Source organism: Oncorhynchus tshawytscha, linkage group LG18, assembly GCF_018296145.1.
Source record: "Oncorhynchus tshawytscha isolate Ot180627B linkage group LG18, Otsh_v2.0, whole genome shotgun sequence".
In the NCBI taxonomy this organism is placed as follows: Eukaryota; Metazoa; Chordata; class Actinopteri; order Salmoniformes; family Salmonidae; genus Oncorhynchus; species Oncorhynchus tshawytscha.
Window position 1 is genome coordinate 35,551,158 of NC_056446.1, and position 21,227 is coordinate 35,572,384.

Here is a 21,227-nt window from a genome sequence, read left to right on the forward strand (position 1 = left end):
GGCTCGTTTCTGGGCTCAGCTTGGTTGGTGAGGTCCAACACCAGCTGATTGAGAGGGCTCGTTTCTGGGCTCAGCTTGGTTGGTGAGGTCCAACACCAGCTGATTGAGAGGGCTCGTTTCTGGGCTCAGCTTGGTTGTTGAGGTCCAACACCAGCTGACTGAAAGGCCTCGTTTCTGGGCTCAGCTTGGTTGGTGAGGTCCAACACCAGCTGATTGAGAGGGCTCGTTCCTGGGCTCAGCTTGGTTGGTGAGGTCCAACACCAGCTGACTGAGAGGGCTCATTCCTGGGCTCAGCTTGGTTGGTGAGGTCCAACACCAGCTGACTGAGAGGGCTCATTCCTGGGCTCAGCTTGGTAGGTGAGGTCCAACAACAGCTGACTGAGAGGGCTCGTCTCTGGGCTCAGCTTGGTTGGTGAGGTCCAACACCAGCTGACTGAGAGGGCTCATTCCTGGGCTCAGCTTGGTTGGTGAGGTCCAACACCAGCTGACTGAGAGGGCTCGTTTCTGGGCTCAGCTTGGTTGGTGAGGTCCAACACCAGCTGACTGAGAGGGCTCATTCCTGGGCTCAGCTTGGTTGGTGAGGTCCAACACCAGCTGACTGAGAGGGCTCATTTCTGGGCTCAGCTTGGTTGGTGAGGTCCAACACCAGCTGACTGAGAGGGCTCGTTTCTGGGCTCAGCTTGGTTGGTGAGGTCCAACACCAGCTGACTGAGAGGGCTCATTCCTGGGCTCAGCTTGGTTGGTGAGGTCCAACACCAGCTGACTGAGAGGGCTCGTTTCTGGGCTCAGCTTGGTTGGTGAGGTCCAACACCAGCTGACTGAGAGGGCCCGTTTCTGGGCTCAGCTCTTGGGTTTGAAGTGCTTTAAATTGCAGACTTGAATTTGGACTTGAATTTAGATGTAGACAAAATTTCAATGATCTTTTCTGTATTTTCATTATTACTGGAAAACGGCCCCATTCTGCCCTACATGCATTAGTTGTTGTATTTCTCTGGACTTGCATGTAGGGCTTCAGTTGGATGTTTGTCCCACATTTTAAAGTCCAGTTTAATGAGTGGCCCCCAAACCTCACTTCCATAAAGTGCTATTGGTAGGATTACACTGTCAAATATTTTGGTCCAAATTCTAATTGGGATGTTGATTTGGAATCATTTCATTTTTATTGCATACATTGCTCTGCGGGCTTTTTCTTTGAGTGCATTCACTGCCATATTACATTTTTTATTGTGTTCAATTAACGTGTAGTTCAGGGTGAATTTATATTTGTGTTTCTGACATCTGTTTTTTTAGGGGGAAATTTTTGGGAAATTTACTGCCAGGGCCCAATTATGGCAATATTGCTCTAGAATATTTATGTTTTGTTGAAGACCTTCTTTGGCTGGTGATAGAAGTACCAAGTCATCAGCATATAGCAGGTATTTCACCTCTGTGTCAAATAGTGTGAGTCTTGGGGCTGGAGATTGGTCCAACATGTCTGCTAATTCATTGAAATAAATATTGAAAAGATTTGGACTCAAACTGCAGCCTTGTCTCTCACCTCGACATTGTGGAAAGAATTCTGTTCTTTGGTTTTTGATTTTTATTGAACACTTGTTTTCTGTGTACATACATTTTATTAAGTCATATACCTTACCACCAAGCACACTTTGGAGGAATTTTGTAACGGCTGTCATTGGTGGAAGAAGGAGAGGACCAAGGTGCAGCGTGGTACATGTTCATGATCTTTTGATTACACTGAACACTAGAACAAAAAGAACAGAACGTAACAAACGAAACAGTCCTGTCTGGTACAGAGACAGGAAACAACTACCCACAAACCATAATGGGAACACAGGCTACCTAAGTATGGTTCTCAATCAGAGACAACGATTGTCAGCTGCCTCTGATTGGGAACCATACCAGGCCAAAAGCAGAAATACAAAACAGAACAAAACCATCAAATACCCACCCCAACTCACGCCCTGACCAAACTAAAACAGAGACATAAAAAAGGAACTAAGGTCAGGACGTGACAATTTTGTAGAATAGCCCTTCGTTCCAAATTAGAATCAAATGCTTTTTTAAAGTCAATAAAGCAAGCAAAGATTTTGCCCTCTTTTTTTTGGTGGACGTGTTTATTCATTAGTGTGTGTGAGGTGTATGTATGGTCAGTAGTGAGATGGTGTTTATTAATTATTGTGTGTGAGGTGTATTTATGGTCAGTAGTGAGATGGTGTTTATTAATTATTGTGTGTGAGGTGTATGTATGGTCAGTAGTGAGATGGTGTTTATTAATTAGTGTGTGTAAGGTGTCTATATATGGTCAGTAGTGCGATGGTTGGGGATAAAGCCAATTTGACATTTACTTATTACATTTATTTCTTGAAGAAAGGTCTTGAATTCAAAATGCTACAGAAAACCTTTCCAAGTTACTGTTTACACAAATTCCCCAGTAATTATTGGGGTCTGATTTGTCTCCACTTTTGTGGATAGGGGAGATGAGCCCCTGTTTCCAGATATCAGAGAAGCAGCCAGAAGTTAAAACCATGTTGAACAATTTAAGCACAGCATTTTGCAATTCAGATGTGCTGTTTTTCAGCATTTCATTTCTGATGTTGTCTAGACCACAAGCCTTCTTTGATTTAATAGATTTTAGCTTTTCATTTAGTTCTTGTTGGGTTATTGGGTAATCTAATGGATGTTGATTGTTTTTAATGACTGATTCAAGGATGTTACATTTTTCTTTAATTTCTAATTGGTTCTGTTGTAAGTATTTTTGTGGGATGTTTTTGTATACATTATAAAAATAAGTTTTCCAAATTCCTACATCTTGTACGGCTAATTCTTGTGGCTTTGTTGTGCTTAAATTGTTCCACATGTCCCAGAACTGATTTTGGTCAATTGCGTTTTCAATTTCATCAAGTGTCTTGTTTGTTTATACTGTTTCAGAGTTTCAAAGTATTCATATCGTAGCTCTGGGTTGTTTTGCTGCTTATGTTTTTTGTTTGACATTTGTCTTAGGTGTTTTCTAATTGTTTTATCTGGAGTACTTCTCCTGTCCTATCCGGTGTCCTGTGTGAATTTAAGTATGCTCTCTCTAATTCTCTCTTTCTCTTTTCTCTTTTCTTTCTCTCTCTTGGAGGACCTGAGCCCTAGGACCATGCCTCAGGACTACCTGACATGATGACTCCTTGCTGTCCCTAGTCCACCTGGCCGTGCTGCTGCTCCAGTTTCAACTGTTCTGCCTGTGATTATTATTATTTGACCCTGCTGGTCATTTATGAACATTTGAACATCTTGGCCATGTTCTGTTATAATCTCCACCCGGCACAGCCAGAAGAGGACTGGCCACCCCACATAGCCTGGTTCCTCTCTAGGCTTCTTCCTAGGTTTTGGCCTTTCTAGGGAGTTTTTCCTAGCCACCGTGCTTCTACACCTGCATTGCTTGCTGTTTGGGGTTTTAGGCTGGGTTTCTGTACAGCACTTTGAGATACCAGCTGATGTACGAAGGGCTATATAAATACATTTGATTTGATTTGACATTCATTATGAAATTTGTCAGAAACGTTTGTCAGAAACATTTAGTTTTTTGTTTCTGATGTTGCATTTCTTTGGTTTTCTCAAATTTGCTTTCGATGCTGCTTTTTGGAATATGCAGTTGATGTTTGAGTAGCCGAATTGACACCTTCTTTATTGTTTTGGTATTCTAAGTTATTGAAGAACTGCATAGAGTTCATCGTTTCATTTGAGTTCAATGTTTCGCTGAATCTCTCTGCACTGTTTGGAGCCCATCTGTACGATTGGTTTATGTAGAGTTTATGTAGAGTTTATTGGGCTGTTTTTAAAAAATGAATATTGCCGGTTCATTTCTTCAGAAACACGTTGATCTGACTGCGATCTGACAACAGTGTCAGTGAATGAGTGAATGCACTAACGGAGGAGGGGTCGATGTCAGTGTAGGCATAATCGACTACACTTGTCCCAAGAGCTGAGCAGTAAGTAAACTGACCTAAAGAGTCCCCTCTGTTTCTACCATTAAGCATGTACAGGCCAAAGGCTCGACAGAGATGTACTAACTCCTTCCCATTTTTGTTCAGTATTTGGTTAGGACTGTTTCTATTATTGATAATAGGGCTACTGTACAAGGAGGGGTGTCCAAATATGTGGTGGTTACCTCCCATATCAGTGTAGTCAGGCTTCTCCACAAAGAAGCACTTTACCCTGTGCCTGAAATGTAATGATTTCTGTCTGGAGAAAAAAAAAACTGATCATCATAATATGATGAATCTGAAGGAGGAGCATAAGCTGCACATATGTATACATCATTGTCACAATAGATTGTACCTTTGTTAAGTTTTAGCCAAATGTGACTGGTACCTTTTTTCATTTCATTCAAGTCCTGCTTATGCCAAATGATGATTTCACCTGAGTCTCGGCCTCGTTTAACCTTTTTATGTTTGATGGTAGTAAACTTTCTCTATAGCCTGAGGGACACTGAGTATCTATGTCTCCACGACACCATGTTTCCAGTAGGATTATGATGTCCTGTCCCTTGATGTTTTAAATCCATTCTGGATGTGTTGTTTTATAACCAAAATGTGAAGAGTATAGGCCCTGGATATTCCAAGAGCTGATCGTTAGTGATCTCATTTATAATAAGTGATATTCACTGGTTTGAGTAAAGTACATTGAAAAAAAATACGGAATACTATATATATATATATATATATATATTTATATATATATATATATATACATACACACACACACACATACATACATACATACGTACATACGTATATATATATATATATACACATATATATAGACATACATAGACAGCTCTCTCTCTCTTTCTCTCTCTCTCAGTCTCTCGCTCTCTCTCTCTCTCTCTCAGTCTCTCGGTCTCTCTCTCTCTCTCTCTCTCTCTCAGTCTCCCCCTCTCGGTCTCTCTCTCTCATTCTCTGTCTCTCGGTCTCTTTCTCCCTCTACCTTAGTTTCTCCCCCTCTTTCTCTCGAACCTGTCTGTTTCTTGCCTCCTCTCTCTCTCTGTCTGTCTCCCCCTTTCCTCCCCCTCTCTCTCTCTGTCTGTCTCCCCCTTTCTCCCCCCCCTCTTCTGTCTCTCCCCCCCTCCCCTCTCTCTCTGTCTGTCTCCCCCTTTCCTCCTCTCTCTCTCTCTGTCTGTCTCCCCCTTTCCTCTCTCTCTGTCTGTCTCCCCCTTTCCTCCCCCCTCTCTCTCTGTCTGTCTCCCCCTTTCCTCCCCCTCTCTCTCTCTGTCTGTCTCCCCCTTTCCTCCCCTCTCTCTCTGTCTGTCTTCTCCCCCTTTCCTCCCCTCTCTCTCTGTCTGTCTGTCTCCCCCTTTCCTCCCCTCTCTCTCTGTCTGTCTCTCCCCCTTTCCTCCCCCCTCTCTCTCTGTCTGTCTTCTCCCCTTTCCTCCCCTCTCTCTCTGTCTGTCTTCCCCCTTTCCTCCCCTCTCTCTCTCTGTCTGTCTCCCCCTTTCCTCCCCTCTCTCTCTGTCTGTCTCCCCCTTTCCTCCCTCTCTCTCTCTGTCTGTCTCCCTCTTTCCTCCCCTCTCTCTCTGTCTGTCTCCCCCTTTCCTCCCCTCTCTCTGTCTGTCTCCCCCTTTCCTCCCCTCTCTCTCTGTCTGTCTCCCCCTTTCCTCCCCCTCTCTCTGTCTGTCTGTCTCTCCCTGTCTGTCTTCCTCTCTCTCTGTCTGTCTCCCCCTTTCCTCCTCTCTCTCTGTCTGTCCCCTCTCTCTGTCTGTCCCCTCTTCCCTCTCTCTCTCTCTCTCTGTCTGTCTCCCCCTTTCCTCTCTCTCTCTGTCTGTCTCCCCCTTTCCTCCTCTCTCTCTGTCTGTCTCCCCCTTTCCTCCCCCTCTCTCTCTCTCTCTGTCTGTCTCCCCCCTTTCTGTCTGTCTCCCCCTTTCTCTCTCTCTCTGTCTGTCTACCCCTTTCCTCCCCTCTCTCTCTGTCTGTCTCCCCCTTTCTCCCCCCCTCTTCTGTCTCCCCTTTCCCCCCTCTCTCTCTGTCTGTCTCCCTTCTCTCTCTCTCTCTCTCCCCTTTCCTCCTCCTCTCTGTCTCCCCTTTCCCCCTTTCCTCCCCCTTTCCCCCCCTCTCTCTGTCTCTGTCTCCCCCCCTTTCCCCCTCTCTCTCTCTGTCTGTCTCCCCCCTTTCCTCCCTTCTCTCTCTGTCTGTCTCCCCCTTTCCTCTCTCTCCCCTCTCTCTCTCTCTCTGTCTGTCTCCCCCTTTCCTCCCTCTCTCTCTGTCTGTCTCCCCCTCTTCTCTCTGTCTGTCTCCCCTCTCCTCCTCTCTCTCTGTCTGTCTCCCCCTTTCCCCCCCTCTCTCTGTCTGTCTCCCCCTTTCCTCCCTCTCTCTGTCTGTCTCCCCCTTTCCTCTGTCTGTCTGTCCCCCTTTCCTCCCCTCTCTCTCTGTCTGTCTGTCTGTCTCCCCCCCCCTTTCTGTCTCCCCTTTCTCTCTCTCTCTGTCTGTCTCCCCCTTTCCTCCCCCTCTCTCTCTGTCTGTCTCCCCCTTTCCTCCCCTCTCTCTCTCTCTGTCTGTCTCCCCCTTTCCTCCCCTCTCTCTCTGTCTGTCCCCCTCCCCCCCTTTCTCTCTCTGTCTGTCTCCCCTTTCCTCTCTCTCTCTGTCTGTCTCCCCCTTTCCTCCCCTCTCTCTCTGTCTGTCTCCCCCTTTCCTCCCCTCTCTCTCTCTCTGTCTGTCTCCCCCTTTCCTCCTCCCCTCTCTCTCTGTCTGTCTCCCCCCTTTCCTCTGTCTCCCCTTTCCTCCCCTCTCTCTGTCTCCCTCTCCCCCTCTCTGTCTGTCTCCCCCTTTCCTCCCCCTCTCTCTCTGTCTGTCTCCCCCTTTCCTCCCCCCTCTCTCTGTCTGTCTCCCCCTTTCCTCCCCCCCTCTCTCTCTGTCTGTCTCTCCCCCTTTCCTCCCCCTCTCTCTCTGTCTGTCTCCCCCTTTCCCCCTCCCCCTCTGTCCTCCCCCCTTTCCTCTCTCTCTCTCTGTCTGTCTCTCTCCCCTTTCCTCCTCCCCTCTCTCTCTGTCTGTCTCCCCCCCCCTTTCCTCCCCTCTCTCTCTGTCTGTCTCCCCCTTTCCTCCCCTCTCTCTCTGTCTGTCTCCCCCCTTTCCTCCCATCTCTCTCTGTCTGATGAGAAGGCAGAGTGTGTGTGTGTGTTTGGTTTTACTATCCTTGTGGGGACCAGAAGTCCTCACAGGGTTAGTAAAACAAGAACAATGGTTGGGTTTATGGGAATTTTATTTTGAATGGGAATCAATTGTTTGGCATCCACAAGGATAGTATAACAAATGCGAGTGTGTGTGTGTGTGTGTGGACCCAGAGGGCTGTGTTAAGTCCTAGTGACAGTCAGGATCTTATAGATGTCTGCAGAGTTTACTGCTGTGATCTGATCTGGGAGCCTCTCTCTCTCCCTCTCTCCCTCTGCCAAAGTAAGATACTAATAGATAGTAAACAAAATTAACCTCTGTGATGTTCATCACAGTAAACATACAGCTTACTGTTGCAAATATAGTTGGTACTATCTTGTTGCTACAGTAGTTGCAGTACTGTGTACAAAAGCAGCCTAATGTAAAGGGGATACCCAAATATACGTCGGTGCTTAGTCCTGGTTTTGATTATGATATCTCTGTTATGATTCAGTTTCATGTCAAAATATAAAGGATGTCAGTCAGCCAACCAGTTAGTCAGTCAGTCAGACAGACAGCTTGTCAGTCAGCCAGTCAGTCAGTGAGCTAGCCAGACAGCCAGCAAGTCAGTCAGTCAGCCAGCCAGTCAGTCAGTCAGTCAGTCAGTCAACCAGTCAGCTAGTTTGACAGTCAGACATTCAGCTAGCCAGCCTGCCAGCATGTCAGCTAGTCAGACAGTCAGGCAGTCAGTCAGTCAGTTACCCAGCCAGCCAGCTAGTCAGTCAGCCAGCCAGCCAGCCAGCCAGCGAGTCAGCCCGCCAGCCAGCCAGCTAATTAGACAGTCAGACATTCCGCTAGCCAGCCAGTCTGCCAGTCAGCCAGCCAGCCAGTCAGCTAGTCAGACATTCATGCAGCAGTCAGTCAGTCAGTCAGTTACCCACCCAGCCAGCCAGCTAGTCAGTCAGTCAGCCAGACAGTCAGCCAGACAGCCAGCCAGTCAGCTAATCAGCCAGCCAGCCAGTCTGCCAGTCAGCCAGCCAGTCAGACAGTCAGGCAGTCAGTCAGGTACCCAGCCAGCCAGCTAGTCAGTCAGCCCGCCAGCCAGTCAGCTAGTTAGACAGTCAGACATTCCGCTAGCCAGCCAGCCAGTCTGCCAGTCAGCCAGCCAGCCAGTCAGGCAGCAGTCAGTCAGTCAGCCAGTCAGTCAGTCGGTTAGCCAGCCAGTCAGCTAGTCAGCTTGTCCGACAGTCAGGTAGTCAGTCAGTTACCCAGCCAGCTAGTCAGTCAGCCAGCCAGCCAGCGAGTCAGCCAGCCAGCCAGTCAGCTAGTCAGACAGTCAGCCAGTCAGTCAGTCGGTCAGTCGGTCAGTCAGTCAGTCAGTCAGCCAGTTAGCCTACTGGAGCCTCTGGACAGCATGATCTGATCTGCTCCCTCTAGGCCGGCCCTCGTTGTCCTGGCAACCTGCTGACGCTCTGAGGTAGGGGAGAGGGGAGGAGGAGGGAGGCAGGGAGGGCTCCGATCAGAGACAATGGCATTCTTTCAAAGAATTTACTAGCACTAGGACCCTGGAGGAGGCTGGGACTCCTGTGGTGGTGGGGCAGGCCAGGCAGGCTGACTGGCTGAGCTGTGTAACACACAGTCCTGCTCAGAGAGAGTGAGAGTGAAAGAGAGAGAGAGAAAGAGATCTGAGAGCAGAGAGAGAGAGAGAGAGAAGGGGAAGAGAGAGACTACAGGAACGCAGTCAGTTGCCTGTGCTGCTCAGTACCAGAAACAGGGAGCTGGGGAGGAAATGGAGGGGCTCAGGATCATCGGCGGGAACTGACATTACAGACCAGGAGAGGAGAGGAGAGGGAGAACTATTGGAGAGGAGAGGAGGAAAGGAAGGGGCTCGTCTGCACAACAGAAGATTTCTAAGGTGACTTTATGTCTCTTTTCAATAGCTGGATGTGGTGGGATGTGGAGGGAAGTGTGTCTGTGTGTGGAAAGAGATCTTTTAGCTTCCAGAAGAGGTTGAGTGTTGACATGTGCTGCATCGCTGCACTTCTAAGTAGAGAGAAAGAGAGGAAAAGAAACAGAGTGTGTGTGTTTTACAGTGAGACAGAGATAGGGAGGTTGTTATGTGGCTGTTTTGAAGGGAGAGTTCACCTTTTACTGCAGTGGGATAAGTCAGGCTCACACAGAGTGTTTCTTGGTCGTCTAAAACAAATCTACTTTAAAACAAAAGTATACACCTCACACACATGGTTATGGGCTTTAAAAAAATAAACACCTGTCAGATATGGAGTTAAAATGTATTACATCTTGAGTTTGCAAACTGAAATATAACAAAACCATTTGATATAGAAACACAGGATTTTCAGCATTTAAAAAAATAAATAATGCAAAATATGAATAACATTCCACCCATGAGGCAACTAGGTCATTTGACTGCAGGAAAGGGGTACATGGAAATCTATCTTGACAGTTGTTGACTGAAATGAAAGGGTTCAGAGAAGTGTACACTTCTAAGGGAATAGGGAGATCCCGTCCACTCTGAAGATGACTCATGTTAGAAGTAGAGATCAAGGGAGGGAGAGATGGAGAGAGCGAGAGAGAGAGAGAGAGAGAGAGAGAGAGAGAATATCTCAATCAATTCCCAACTTCTGTGCATTTACTAATGACATATTCTGGGTGAGGGAGAAACTAGCCTGAGGGACATCCCGTGACCATTAATTCCCTGTAGTATTCACATTGTATTTAGCTGGCAGTTATACACAGTGTAGCCATCATCCATGTTGTCTTTTTATCGTCTTATTTAAGTATTTATCAACCGAAGATTCCCCAATACAACAGCAGTAGTACAGTACCTGTACACATCATTATATGGAATCTTAATATTACTACTGAAATAAACTGTATCTCCTCTTTGCATTGCACTGTATTTACTGAAATGCTATATGAATATACTGCTTTGGCAATATCTACAAATTGTATTTCATACCAATAAAGCAATCTGAATTTGAGAGAGAGAAAGAGAGATTTGAAGTGAGAGAGAGAGGTATGAAGAGAGAGAGAGGAAGAGAAATAGAGCGAGAGAGAGAGAGAGAGCGAGAGAAAGAAAGAAAGAGAGAGAGAGAGAGAGGGAGAGAGAGAGAGAGAGAGGGGAAGAGGGAGAGAGAGAGAAAGAGAGAGAGAGCAAGAGAGAGAGAGAGAGAGGGGAAGAGGGAGAGAGAGAAAGAGAGAGGGAGCAAGAGAGAGAGAGAAAGAGAGAGAGAGGGAGAGAGAGAGAGGGAGAGAGAGAGAGAGGGAGAGACAGAGAGAGAGAGAGAGAGAGAGAGAGAGAGAGAGAGAGAGAGAAAGAGAGAGAGGGGAAGAGGGAGGGAGGTTTAGGTTGTTATTATACAGTACAATGTTTCCAAGGATAGAGAGAGGAGAGTCATTTGGCCCCTGGCTTTCCATAAATAACAAAACACAAGAAAATGGTGCCATCTGGTTTGATCGGACACTTTTTTTCAATTTTTGCCTAAAATGACACCCAATTCTAACTGCCTATAGCTCAGCACTTGAAGCAAGGATATGCATTTTCTTGGCACCAGTTGAAAGGAAACCCTTTGAAGTTTGTGGAAATGTGAAAGGAATGTAGGATAATATAACACATTAGATCTGGTAAAACATAATACCAAATAAAAAAACTTTTAAATGCAAGAGAAAGAACATAATGTATTATTCTAGCCCAGATGCAATTTAGATTTTGGCCACTAGATGGCAGCAGTGTATGCGCAATGTTTTATACTGATCCAATGAACCATTGCATTTCTGTTCAAAATTTGGTATCAAGTCTGCCCAAATGTGCATCATTTGTTTATTAATATCTTTTCATGTTCAAAATTGTGAACTTTGTGAACAATAGCATGGTATTATTTCACTGTAAATTGCACAGTGCAGTTAGATGAACAATAATTTAAGCTTTCTGCCCATATCAGATATGTCTATGTTAATAACACATGTTCTTGGTACTTACAGCCTCATGCTAATCGCATTTGCCTACGTTAGCTCAACCGTCCCGCAGGGGCCCCACTGATCCTGAATATGTTTAATATTAGAAATGTGAAATGATTTACACATTTACATTTACTTTGGATACTGAAGTATATTTAAAACCAAATACTTTTAGAGTTTTACTGAAGTATAACTTTACTGGGTGACTCACTTTTACTTGAGTCATTTTCTATTAAGATATCTTTACTTTATTCAAGTTTGACAGTTGAGTACTTTTTCCACCACTGTGTGTGTGTGCATGTGTGTGTCTGAGTGTGTGCGTGTGTTTGTGTGTGTGTGTGTGTCTGAGTGTGTGTGTGTTTGTGTGTCTGAGTGTGTGCGTGTGTTTCTGACAAACTGGTTGAGAAAGTCAGATCTGTTCAGATGCACAGCAACAGTGGAAATAGTGGGAAAGGTTGAGCACTAGCAGATCACACACACACCCTAACACACACACACACACACACACACTGCCCACGCACACTAACACACACACACACTGCTCACACGCGCTAACACATACACACTCTGACACACACACACACACACACACACACACACACACACACACACACACACACACACACACACACACACACACACACACACACACACACACACACACACACACACACACACACACGTGCACACATACACACTGACACACACACACACACACTGCTTACACGTGCTGACACACACACACACACACACACACACACACACACACACACACTCACACATACACACTCTGACACACACACTCTGACACACACACACACACACAATGCTCACACACACACATGCAAACTCTGACACACACACACACACACACACACACACACACACACACACACACACACACACACACACACACACACACACACACACACACAACATCTCCTGCCAGCCGAACAGCTGTGTATGTGTGTTTCATGAGAGTGAACAAGTCTGTAATTATCGGGTGCCTTTCATGTGTGTGTTTTCGCCAGTGAACATCTCTGTAAGTAAACATGTTAGCATTTCAAGGTAAGTCTCCGTGTGTGTGTTACATCTCTATCTGTGTGTTACATCTCTATCTGTGTGTTACATCTCTATCTGTGTGTTACTTCTCTATCTGTGTGTGCTACATGTCTGTCAGTAAGCCCGTGTCAGATGCATTTGATTTGATTGCAACCGTGTTTGTTTTTCTATTATTGTAGGGTGTGTGTGTTACATCTCTATCTGTGTGTTACAACTCTATCTGTGTGTTACATCTCTATCTGTGTGTTACATCTATATATGTGTGTTACATCTTTATCTGTGTGTGTTACATCTATATCTGTGAGTGTTACATCACTACCTGTGTGTTACATCTATATACATGTGTTACATCTCTATCTGTGTGTTACATCTCTACCTGTGTGTTACATCTCTATCTGTGTGTTACATCTCTATCTGTGTGTTACATCTCTACCTGTGTGTTACATCTCTATCTGTGTGTTACATCTCTATCTGTGTGTGTTACATCTCTATCTGTGTGTGTTACATCTCTACCTGTGTGTTACATCTCTATCTGTGTGTGTTACATCTCTCTGTGTGTTACATCTATCTGTGTGTTACATCTCTATCTGTGTGTTACATCTATATCTGTGTGTTACATATCTCTGTGTGTTACATCTCTCTGTGTGTTACATCTATATCTGTGTGTTACATCTCTATCTGTGTGTTACATGTATATACATGTGTTACATCTCTATCTGTGTGTTACATCTCTCTGCGTGTTACATCTCTCTGTGTGTTACATCTATATCTGTGTGTTACATCTAAATCTGTGTGTTACATCTCTATCTGTGTGTTACATGTATATACATGTGTTACATCTCTATCTGTGTGTTACATCTCTACCTGTGTGTTACATCTCTATCTGTGTGTTACATCTCTATCTGTGTGTGTTATATCTCTATCTGTGTGTGTTACATCTCTACCTGTGTGTTACATCTAAATCTGTGTGTTACATCTCTCTGTGTGTTACATCTATATATGTGTGTTACATCTCTCTGTGTGTTACATCTCTATCTGTGTGTTACATCTCTCTGTGTGTTACATCTATATATGTGTGTTACATCTCTCTGTGTGTTACATCTCTATCTGTGTGTTACATCTATATATGTGTGTTACATCTATATCTGTGTGTTACATCTCTCTGTGTGTTACATCTCTCTGTGTGTTACATCTCTATCTGTGTGTTACATCTCTCTGTGTGTTACATCTCTATCTGTGTGTTACATCTCTATCTGTGTGTGTTACATCTCTATCTGTGTGTGTTACATCTCTACCTGTGTGTTACATCTAAATCTGTGTGTTACATCTCTCTGTGTGTTACATCTATATATGTGTGTTACATCTCTCCGTGTGTTACATCTCTATCTGTGTGTTACATCTCTCTGTGTGTTACATCTCTATCTGTGTGTTACATCTATATATGTGTGTTACATCTATATCTGTGTGTTACATCTCTCTGTGTGTTACATCTCTCTGTGTGTTACATCTCTATCTGTGTGTTACATCTCTCTGTGTGTTACATCTCTCTGTGTGTTACATCTCTCTGTGTGTTACATCTCTATCTGTGTGTTACATCTCTCTGTGTGTTACATCTCTCTGTGTGTTACATCTCTCTGTGTGTTACATCTATATCTGTGTGTTACATCTAAATCTGTGTGTTACATCTCTATCTGTGTGTTACATCTATATACATGTGTTACATCTCTATCTGTGTGTTACATCTCTACCTGTGTGTTACATCTCTATCTGTGTGTTACATCTCTATCTGTGTGTGTTACATCTCTATATATGTGTGTTACATCTCTCTGTGTGTTACATCTCTATCTGTGTGTTACATCTCTCTGTGTGTTACATCTATATATGTGTGCTACATCTCTCTGTGTGTTACATCTCTATCTGTGTGTTACATCTCTCTGTGTGTTACATCTCTCTGTGTGTTACATCTATATATGTGTGTTACATCTATATCTGTGTGTTACATCTCTCTGTGTGTTACATCTCTCTGTGTGTTACATCTCTATCTGTGTGTTACATCTCTCTGTGTGTTACATCTCTCTGTGTGTTACATCTATATATGTGTGTTACATCTCTATCTGTGTGTTACATCTCTCTGTGTGTTACATCTATATATGTGTGTTACATCTCTATCTGTGTGTTACATCTCTCTGTGTGTTACATCTCTCTGTGTGTTACATCTCTATCTGTGTGTTACATCTCTCTGTGTGTTACATCTCTCTGTGTGTTACATCTCTATGTGTGTTACATCTCTATGTGTGTTACATCTCTCTGTGTGTTACATCACTCTGTGTGTTACATCTCTATCTGTGTGTTACATCTCTCTGTGTGTTACATCTCTCTGTGTGTTACATCACTCTGTGTGTTACATCTCTATCTGTCTGTGTGTTATTAAATGTCTATCTATGTATCTGTCTGTGTGTGTGTAAATGTATATGCACGGCAGTGCAGGGACTGTTCACTTGTCAGATAGTGTATCTATTTCCATTTCTGTCTTCGTGTCTGTGGTCTGTGTGCGTGATTGGTCAGCTATTTTATATCTCCATGACCCTATGTGTTTGAGCGAGAGAGAGAGAGAGAGAGAGAGAGAGAGAGCGAGAGAGAGAGAGAGAACCTGTGACGATCTTATCAGGAGCTTTCAGTGTGGTAGTTCATTCATAATTCACCCGCCCCGCCCCACAGCATCGTTCATTCAGATATTGTCCCCCGTGGCTGTGTTCACTCAGGATCTCACCCTCACATCTCCCTAACTCAGTCAGGACTGTGACACCTGTAACTGACATACCATCAACATCAATATACTCTTGATGCAAAAGTGTGACATGTCCTTTTTCTTTCAATTAAACCTTAATTTATCCCAAATAAAACATGTGTCTTGATCTAGGATAGACAGATAATGCATAGCTAATATTGGTCCTCTATTGGTTTCCAGCAGTGGTCTGCTTTTGTCCATGTTGACGTATCCAGTCCTTTGTAGTCTGGACATGAGAGTGAAGGGCAAGTCAATGTCATAGAGACCATCTTAAACCACGAGGGTCAATAGCGACTTTAGATTTTACAGGTCAGCACTGAAAAAGGCAATATTTCTCTCTTCGAGCTAATTCACATAACCCTCCTCCCTCCCCCTCCTCCCTCCTACTCCCCCTCCTCCCTTCCCTTCCTCCCTCCCCTCCTCCCTCCTCACTCCCCCTCCTCCCTCCCCTTCCTCCCTACCCCTCCTCCCTCATTACTCCCCTTCCTCCCTCCCCCTCCCTCCTCACTCCCCCTCCTCCCTCCCCTTCCTCCCTACCCCTCCTCCCTCATTACTCCCCCTCCTCCCTCCCCTTCCTCCCTCCCTCCCTCCCTCCCCCTCCCCTCCCTTCCTCCTTCCCCCCCTCCCTCCCTCCCCCCTTACCTCCTCCCTCCCCCTCCTCCCTCCTTACTCCCCCTCCTCCCTCCCCTTCCTCCTCCCCCTCCCTCCTTCCTCCCCTCCTCCCTCCTCCCTCCTCCTTCCTCCTTTCTGCTCCCTCCCTCCTAATTGTCATTGACTGGCCACCTTACTGTGCCCAAATTGAGTCATTGCCTACAGTACCGCGAGCCCGACTCAATTGGCCCCGCTCACGCAATTTAAAAAGAGCCAGCATGTGTGTGTGAGTGTGAGTGTGAGTGTGAGTGTGAGTGTGAGTGTGAGTGTGTGTGTGTGTGTGTGTGTTCTCGCTAGCTCACTGTCTATAAAGCCACCAGCTTAGGTCAAAATAGAGCATATGAATGAGCAACGTTTTAGTATTTCAGGGAGTTGCTGTCATTGCTGTTGGTTGCTGATAGATTTGAAAGCGTAGCTGGCAGTGTGGTGGGTGTGTCTGTTTAGCTTTTAATGACACAGTAAAAGAGGGAAAAGAGTCTTGTTGAAGGTGAGCAGTTGATGATAGAAAAGGGTTCAGGGTTCAGACCAAAGGAGTGTGTTTTGCACTGAATTTTATGTGTGTGTGGGTGTGTCTGTGTGTGTGTGTGTGGGGGGTGTGTGTGTGTGCGTGCGCATGCGCGTGCGCGTGTGCGTGTGTGCGTGTGTGTGTGTGCTTGGTTACATGCATGGTGGAGGTATGCCGTGACGCTGCGCTGGTTGCTAAGCGGAGCAGGGACGTGGGTGAAGAGTGGAAGGATTTCCTGTTGACAGGAACGTTTGTTTATCCGGGGAGCGCCATGCCGAGGGGAAGTGTGTGTTGTGTTCCCTGTGTGTTGTGTTCTGTGTGTGTGTGTTGCTTGGTGAGTGAACACACACACATGCAAAGAACACACACAAACAGAGTACACAACACACTTTCCCTCGGCATGGCGCTCCACGCATAAACAAACGTTCCCTTCGACAGGAAATCCTTCCACCCACGTCCCTGCTTCGCTTAGCAACCAGCACAGCGTCACGGCATACCTCCACACACACACACACACACACACACACACACACACACACACACACACACACACACACACACACACACACACACACACACACACACACACACACACACACACACCACTTATTCAAGTACACACACACACACACACACGCACACACACACACACACCCTCTAGTGTTGAATATTTTCTTTGGCTTGCATAACGGCCTGGTCGGTGTAATTTGGATGTTCTGTACTTCTTGATGTACCTCGTGGCACTTCCCCCCCAAACCCCCATGACGTTATCCCCATAGCACGGACCTGCTCTCTCCCGCCTCTCTCTCCCCTCTTCTCCCTCCGTCTGTCTCTCCGTTCGCTGATGTCATGCCTGTTTTATAGTGTCCCACACGTGAGGACTGCCATATGATCTCACCACCGGCCTGGCTCCCACTATAGTTACCTCATTCACATTACGTGAAAGGGAGGGGTGACGTCAGCCCCTCTGGCTAGCTACAGTGATGTCATAGTTGGAAGGAGCCATACAAAGGCATGGCAGTCAGCTAGCAAGAGGAGAGGAGAGGTTTATATAATGTGTTTACCTCCGTTTTCTGCTCTTTACAGTAGACACTGTTATCAGGGGCATTAATGACACACTTTGGGGTATCGTTTTCAACTCAACACTTGGTTTCACATTAAGTTGAGAGTTTGGGGGTTGGGGAATTACTCTCAATTACTCTTACTTGCTTTATCTTGGCCAGGTTGCAATTGTAAATGAGAACTTGTTCTCAACTTGCCTACCTGGTTAAATAAAGGTGAAATAAAATAAATAAATGTCAATTTAGTAGATTGAGTTATGGATGTTAGAATTGACAGGCCAGGAGATCAATATATTTTGAAGCTATACATTATGTGTTTACAAAGACATCTATGGGATTATCATGAATGTCACAGATTACATATTTAAGTCTCTGAAGGTCTGGTAGATTCTGGTGGAGACTGGTAGAGTCTGGCAGATTCTGGCGGAGTCTGGTAGAGTCTGGTAGATTCTGGTGGAGACTGGTAGAGTCTGGCAGATTCTGGTGGAGACTGGTAGAGTCTGGTAGATTCTGGTGGAGTCTGGTAGAGTCTGGTAGATTCTGGTGGAGTCTGGTAGAGTCTGGTAGAGACTGGTAGAGTCTGGTGTAATGGCCTTCTGCTCTGATGTTAGAAGGGATATTTGACCTCTACAGAGTCCTTTATTGCCCACTGTATAGCCCACTGTATAGCCCACTGTTAAGCAGCCACTGTATAGCCCATTGAATAGCCCAACGAATAGCCCACTATATAGCCCACTGTATAGCCAACTGAATAGCCCACTGTATAGCCCACTGTATAGTAACTGTATAGCCAACTGAATAGCCCACTGTATAGTAACTGTATAGTAACTGTATAGCCCACTGTATAGTAACTGTATAGCCCACTGTATAGTAACTGTATAGCCCACTGTATAGTTACTGTATAGCCCACTGTATAGTAACTGTATAGCCCACTGTATAGTAATTGTATAGCCCACTGAATAACCCACTGTATAGCCCACTATATAACCCACTGTATAGTTACTGTATAGCCCACTGTATAGTAACTGTATAGCCCACTGTATAGTTACTGTATAGCCCACTGTATAGTAACTGTATAGCCCACTGTATAGTAATTGTATAGCCCACTGAATAACCCACTGTATAGCCCACTATATAACCCACTGTATAGTTACTGTATAGCCCACTGTATAGTAACTGTATAGCCCACTGTATAGTTACTGTATAGCCCACTGTACAGTTACTGTATAGCCCACTGTATAGTAACTGTATAGCCCATTGTATAGTTACTGTATAGCCCACTGTACAGTTACTATATAGCCCACTGTATAGCCCACTGTATAGCCAACTGAATAGCCCACTATATAGCCCACTGTATAGCCCACTGTATAGCCCATAGAATAGCCCAACGAATAGCCCACTATACAGCCCACTGTATAGCCAACTGAATAGCCCACTGTATAGCCCACTATATAGCCCAATATATAGCCCACTGTATAGCCCACTGTATAGCCCACTGTATAGTTACTGTATAGCCCACTGTATAGCCCACTGTATAGCCCACTGTATAGTAACTGTATAGCCCACTGTATAGTAACTGTATAGCCCACTGTATAGTAACTGTATAGCCCACTGTATAGTTACTGTATAGCCCACTGTATAGTAACTGTATAGCCCACTGTATAGTAACTGTATAGCCCACTGAATAACCCACTGTATAGCCCACTATATAACCCACTGTATAGTTACTGTATAGCCCACTGTATAGTAACTGTATAGCCCACTGTATAGTTACTGTATAGCCCACTGTACAGTTACTGTATAGCCCACTGTATAGTAACTGTATAGCCCATTGTATAGTTACTGTATAGCCCACTGTACAGTTACTGTATAGCCCACTGTATAGTTACTGTATAGCCCACTGTACAGTTACTGTATAGCCCACTGTAGTTACTGTATAGCCCACTGTATAGTTACTGTATAGCCCACTGTATAGCCCACTGTATAGCCCACTGTATAGTTACTGTATAGCCCACTGTATAGCCCACTGTATAGTTACTGTATAGTAAATGTATAGTTACTGTATAGCCCACTGTACAGTTACTGTATAGCCCACTGTATAGTTACTGTATAGCCCACTGTATAGTTACTGTATAGTTACTGTATAGTTACTGTATAGCCCACTGTATAGCCCACTGTATAGTTACTGTATAGCCCACTGTATAGTTACTGTATAGTAAATGTATAGTTACTGTATAGCCCACTGTATAGCCCACTGTATAGCCCACTGTACAGTTACTGTATAGCCCACTGTATAGCCCACTGTATAGTTACTGTATAGTAAATGTATAGTTACTGTATAGCCCACTGTACAGTTACTGTATAGCCCACTGTATAGTTACTGTATAGCCCACTGTATAGTAACTGTATAGCCCACTGTATAGCCCACTGTATAGTTACTGTATAGCCCACTGTATAGTTACTGTATAGCCCACTGTATAGTTACTGTATAGCCCACTGTATAGTTACTGTATAGCCCACTGTATAGTAACTGTATAGCCCACTGTATAGTTACTGTATAGCCCACTGTATAGTTACTGTATAGCCCACTGTATAGCCCACTGTATAGTTACTGTATAGTAAATGTATAGTTACTGTATAGCCCACTGTACAGTTACTGTATAGCCCACTGTATAGTTACTGTATAGCCCACTGTATAGTAACTGTATAGCCCACTGTATAGCCCACTGTATAGTTACTGTATAGCCCACTGTATAGTTACTGTATAGCCCACTGTATAGTTACTGTATAGCCCACTGTATAGTTACTGTATAGCCCACTGTATAGTAACTGTATAGCCCACTGTATAGTAACTGTATAGCCCACTGTATAGTTACTGTATAGCCCACTGTATAGCCCACTGTATAGCCCACTGTATAGTTACTGTATAGTAAATGTATAGTTACTGTATAGCCCACTGTACAGTTACTGTATAGCCCACTGTATAGCCCACTGTATAGCCCACTGTATAGTAACTGTATAGCCCACTGTACAGTTACTGTATAGCCCACTGTATAGTTACTGTATAGCCCACTGTATAGCCCACTGTATAGTTACTGTATAGCCCACTGTATAGTTACTGTATAGTTACTGTATAGCCCACTGTATAGTTACTGTATAGTTACTGTATAGTTACTGTATAGCCCACTGTATAGTTACTGTATAGCCCACTGTATAGTTACTGTATAGTTACTGTATAGCCCACTGTATAGTTACTGTATAGTTACTGTATAGTTACTGTATAGCCCACGGTATAGTTACTGTATAGTTACTGTATAGCCCACTGTATAGTTACTGTATAGCTACTGTATAGTTACTGTATAGCCCACTGTATAGTTACTGTATAGCCCACTATACAGTATAGCCCACTGACGCCACTGAGACACAGACTGTCTTTGAAACTGATCTCCCTTTGTTGTGTCTCGTAAAGGTGTGTGTGTGTTCTTCTGTTTGACCTTTGACCTTTGTTGTCGATACTGATCTGAGAACTAAAATCTGTCCAAGAGGAGGAAGAGACTGAAAAAACTAAAAGTGTACAGTCAGAAACTTCGAGACGTTAGTGATGTTAGTCGAGACGTCAACACTCTTGGGAAGAAAGGAGCTATCTCGAACCTTAAAGGACACTTTGAAGAACCCTACATTTTGCTGCAGGTAGACCCCTACATTTTACATCTTGGTTCCAGGTAGAACCCTACATTTTGCTGCAGGCAGAACCCTACATTTTACATCTTGGTTCCAGGTAGAACCCTACATTTTGCTCTAGGTAGAACCCTACATTTTGCATCTTGGTTCCAGGTAGAACCCTACATTTTGCTGCAGGTAGAACCCTACATTTTGCATCTTGGTTCCAGGTAGAACCCTACATTTTGCATCTTGGTTCCAGGTAGAACCCTACATTTGGCTGCAGGTAGAACCCTTTTTGGGCTCCATGTAGAACTATTTCTTCAGAGGGTTCTACATGGAACCCAAAAGGGTTTTATATGGAACCAAGAACGGTTCTACCTGGAACCAATAAGTGT

The 21,227-nt window shown here is 44.6% G+C and overlaps 1 protein-coding gene across 1 annotated transcript in view; it reads left to right on the forward strand.

Annotated features, from left to right (window-relative positions):
* Positions 1 to 8,438: 8,438 nt before the first annotated feature.
* Positions 8,439 to 21,227, forward strand: part of LOC112217941 (forkhead box protein N3) — a 108,702-nt gene continuing 95,913 nt past the window's right edge. Inside the window, 1 exon segment of the mRNA XM_042300987.1 lies at positions 8,439 to 9,039. The gene's annotated coding sequence lies outside the window, so the exon portion shown is untranslated.